This window comes from Macaca fascicularis, chromosome 5 (assembly GCF_037993035.2).
Source record: "Macaca fascicularis isolate 582-1 chromosome 5, T2T-MFA8v1.1".
Classification (NCBI taxonomy): Eukaryota; Metazoa; Chordata; class Mammalia; order Primates; family Cercopithecidae; genus Macaca; species Macaca fascicularis.
Window position 1 is genome coordinate 64,281,042 of NC_088379.1, and position 4,533 is coordinate 64,285,574.

Consider the following 4,533-nt stretch of genomic DNA (forward strand, 5'->3'; position numbering starts at 1 on the left):
TTTCTTATTTTGAGTCTCTCCTTTGTCAAGTTGGGAATCATGCTGTTCAATATTTTCAAAGTTACTGGCTTTTCTCATTCTGTCCTAGATAGAAATTTAACCACTTGTAACAAGTAAAAATCTTGGACAAGCAAAAAAACAAAACAAAACAAAACACTTTTATATTACAGTTAATACATTTGATATGAATTTTACAGTACAGAAAACCAAACAGAATTTTTTTTTAAACAGTTATCAATTATTTGGCTTCAAAGGAATGTGTGTGTGTGTGTGTATGTTTGTGTGTGTGTGTGTGTGTGTGTTTGTGATTGGGATTATAAAAAGAAAATAAATAGAGTATGATCAAATAGATTTGAGTGAAAACTATGGTAATCAAAAAAATTAACACACATGCTATGTTACAAGTGTGAAGGCAAAAGATATATTACTATAAGTGAAAAGACTCAGAAAAGTTTCCATCTGAGGGCTCATGTTGAAATATTTGCATGAAGACTCATTTTATTTAGCTGAGAAGTTAATTATTTTAGCTATTCAAAATGGAGAAATCATTATATGAAGCACACACATTACTTCTCTTTTATCAAGATTGAACTTGTACTCCATAAACTGATGAATATTTGTAGTCAGATGCATGCAATCCAAGCTGATGTGAACTTAAAGACTTGTGTGGGGCCTCCACCGTTCTCCTTTATTTCCTCTTTAATGTTATCACACAAAGTGTGTCTCTGTGGGACTATGCCATACTTATTAGCTGTATGAAATTTATTTCCACATTTCCGTAAGTTTGTTTATCAGCAAAAACAACAAATGGTGATGTTCTATCTCAATGCTTAGTTATTGCTAAATATGACATATTTAGGACACTATGCCAAAAAACATACTAAGTTTTTTTTGCTACTTCAAAATATTTACACAAAGAAACAGCAGTAATTTTCTTCCCCAAGGATGGTGCATAATGAAGGTGTGCAACTCTAAAAAAGTTATTTCATGATCTAAATTACTATCTTCTTTATGGCAAAGATCAATTAAAACACCCACTTTCATCATCATGAATCAGGAAAATAAATATATAAATAAATAAAAATAAAGACATTTTAATTTTTTAAAATTTCTTTTCATCATCATAATAAAAATAATTGTTTCATGCATTTGAGGGACATTAAATGCTCATACTTATTCATAACAATCTCAAGATTACTAATTATTGTCAATCTTATTTTAGATATATCCTGACATACTTGGTTAGCGGGGGTAGGGGCAGAGATCATGAGAGTAAATGCAAAATTCAGGGCAAATAGTTGCTAGGGAACCAATAGAAGGTTACACCTTTGACAAAAGGTTAATCTGCTTCACAGTTTAGTGGGTGGAAAATGTTAAGTATAAACGACTTTACATAATCTTTATTCCATTTAAGATCATATTACTGATTATATTATGCTTATTCACCTAGGATTTATTTACATTCAGCTTCTTCCTTAATGTCAAATGAGTGCTGTTAACGTTCCTTCAGGAAACTTCAGGTAAGAAACTAGAAAACTTCATGTTAATCAATATAAAATGTATGTTTAAATTTATTTTCCATTTTCTTCTTAAAGAAATATCAATCATCGAAAGGTTGGTTTAGCTTTTGATTTGTTTCATTGCTTACCCATGAAAGTGTTATTAGTTCTAATTTATAATTTGAGGGATTTTTCTCCCAGATTTTATACTTCAAAATAATTTTACAGATATTGAGGGAACTGTGTGGACAGAGCAGTAAGTTGAGAGTTTTGTCTAAGTGTGAACTCACAGTCCTCTTTAGGGGTTCTTCTCATGCCTCTTGTTCCTACCAGTGGAGAGTTGTTTGTTCCTTCATTAGATGACACATAAGGTAACAAATAAGAAACTTTATACTGACATATGGTGAAGACAAGGATAATGTACACAAGTGACCACTGTGGTCTTTAAGACAAACATGAGGGGGCGACCTATGGGCTGCGAGGAGGAGCCTTGCCTAACTTGCAGGCAGCGCAGGGCAGAGGGCAGCAGGAGAGGCGTTCATGGGCAGGATGAATGCAGGCTCAGATCCTGTGGTCATCGTCTCGGCGGCGCGGACCATCCTAGGTTCCTTCAATGGTGCCTTAGCTACTGTTCCTGTCCAAGACTTGGGCTCCACTGTCATCAAAGAAGACTTGAAGAGGGCCACTGTGGTTCCTGAAGATGTGTGGGAGGTCATCTTTGGACATGTTTTGGCAGCAGGCTGTGGGCAGAATCCTGTTAGACAAGCCAGTGTGGGTGCAGGAATTCCCTACTGTATTCCAGCATGGAGCTGCCAGATGATCTGTGGGTCAGGTCTAAAAGCTGTGTGCCTTGCAGCCCAGTCAATAGGGATAGGAGACTCCAGCACTGTGGTTGCAGGAGGCATGGAAAATATGAGCAAGGCTCCTCACTTGGCTCACTTGAGAACAGGAGTAAAGATAGGTGAGATGCCGCTGACTGACAGTATACTCTGTGATGTTCTTACAGATGCATTTCACAACTGTCATATGGGTATTACAGCTGAAAACGTAGCCAAAAAATGGCAAGTGGTTAGAGAAGATCAGGATGAGATTGCAGTTCTGTCTCAGAATAGGACAGAGAATACACAGAAAGCTAGCCATTTTGACAAAGAGGTTGTAGCAGTTTTGGTGTCATCTAGAAAAGGTCTTATTGAAGTTAAAACAGATGAGTTTCCTCGCCATGGGAGCAACATAGAAGCCATGTCCACGCTAAAGCCTTACTTTCTTACCGATGGAATGGGAACCGTCACCCCAGCCAACGCTTCAGGAATAAATGATGGTGCTGCAGCTGTGGTTCATATGAAGAAGTCAGAAGCTGATAAACGTGGGCTTACACCTTTAGCACGGATAGTTTCCTGGTCCCAAGTGGGTGTGGAGCCTTCTATTATGGGAATAGGACCAATTCTAGCCACAAAACAAGCAGTTACAAAAGCAGATTGGTCACTGGAGGATGTTGATATATTTGGAATCAATGAAGCCTTTGCAGCCCTCTCTGTTGTCACAGTTAAAGAACTTGGATTAAACCCAGAGAAGGTCAACATTGAAGGAGGGGCTATAGCCGTGGGCCACCCTCTTGGAGCATATGGCTGTCGAATTCTTGTGACCCTGTTACACACACTGGAGAGAATGGGAGGAAGCTGTGGTATTGTGGCCCTGTGCATTGGGGGTGGGATGGGAATAGCAATGTGTGTTCAGAGAGGATGAATTGCTTAAACTTTGAACAACCTCAATTTCTTTTTAAACTAATAAAGTACTAAGTTGTTATATGTGAAATCAGAGGACCAAAACACATGGAAACCATTTCCTACATCACAAAAACCCAAGTTTACAACTTGTTGTACTTTAATGTGTAATACTTAACTCAAGGTACAAGTCAATTGCATTTAACATTGTTATACAAACAAGAGACATTAGATCAATCAAAAAAAAAAAAAGACAACACATGAATAACAGGATGTAAGATGTCATCCTCAGTGGGAATTTTATTTTCTTAATATTAATTAATAGATTTTTAAATATTTATTTTAAAATCTACTGTAAATATGTTTTATGCTATAATAAGTTTTATGCTATAAATCAAGTTTTATGCAAAATTCATTTTATTTATTAATAAAAGAAAAATGATGGCCGGGCATGGTGGCTCACGCCTGTAATTCCAGCACTTTGGGAGGTGGATCACCTGCGGTCAGAAGTTCAAGACCAGGTGAAACCCGTCTCTGCTACATATACAAAAATTAGCCAGGCGTGATGGTGGTCGCCTGTAATCCCAGCTACTCAGGAGGCTGAGGCAGGAGAATAGCTCGAACCTGGGAGGCGGAGGTTGCAGTGAGCCGAGATCATGCCCTTGCACTCCAGCTTGGACAGCAGGAGTGAACTTTGTCTCAAAAAAAAAAATTAAAAAAAAGACATAAAGTTTTTCTAAAGAAAATATTGCTGTAAAAGTAATAACCAAGTACTAACCAATTGTGTTAATATTAATGACATGCTTACTCCTTTTGGGTGCAACTTTTAACCAGTAGAAGGCATCTGAGTTATCAGTGGCGAATCCTTACACGTCTGCAGCAACTTCAATTCTTGCCTCCTCAGAAGAAAAAATTTGACTGAGGGGCATAAGGAAGAGAAGATGAGACTGACACGAGTTTCAGAGCAGGAGTGAAAGTTTATTTTAAAGGCTTTAGAACAGGAAAGAAAGGAAAACTCACTTAGAAGAGACTCAAGTGGGCACCTGAAGTGCCCCGTTTAACCTTGATCCTAGGACTTTGTAGGCTCGCCTCTTTTCCATGATTCTTTCTTTAGCGTCGGCTGCCCACATGTACAGTGTCCTTCTTACCCTTGTGAAGTGAGCATGCACGGTCTGTTTAGGAAGTCGTATATATGCTCATCTGAGGCTTTCCTCCCTTTTTTGTAAAGTGTCCCTGGATGGTCACACGTCAACATTTTGCCTCTAAAGGCACGTGCCCAGGAAGTCGCTCCTCTCTGGCATCTGCATTCACTT

At 38.3% G+C, this 4,533-nt stretch overlaps 1 pseudogene; it reads left to right on the plus strand.

The window, feature by feature from the left end:
* Positions 1-1,971: 1,971 nt before the first annotated feature.
* Positions 1,972-3,311, plus strand: LOC102123542 (acetyl-CoA acetyltransferase, cytosolic pseudogene; annotated as a pseudogene).
* Positions 3,312-4,533: the final 1,222 nt, after the last annotated feature.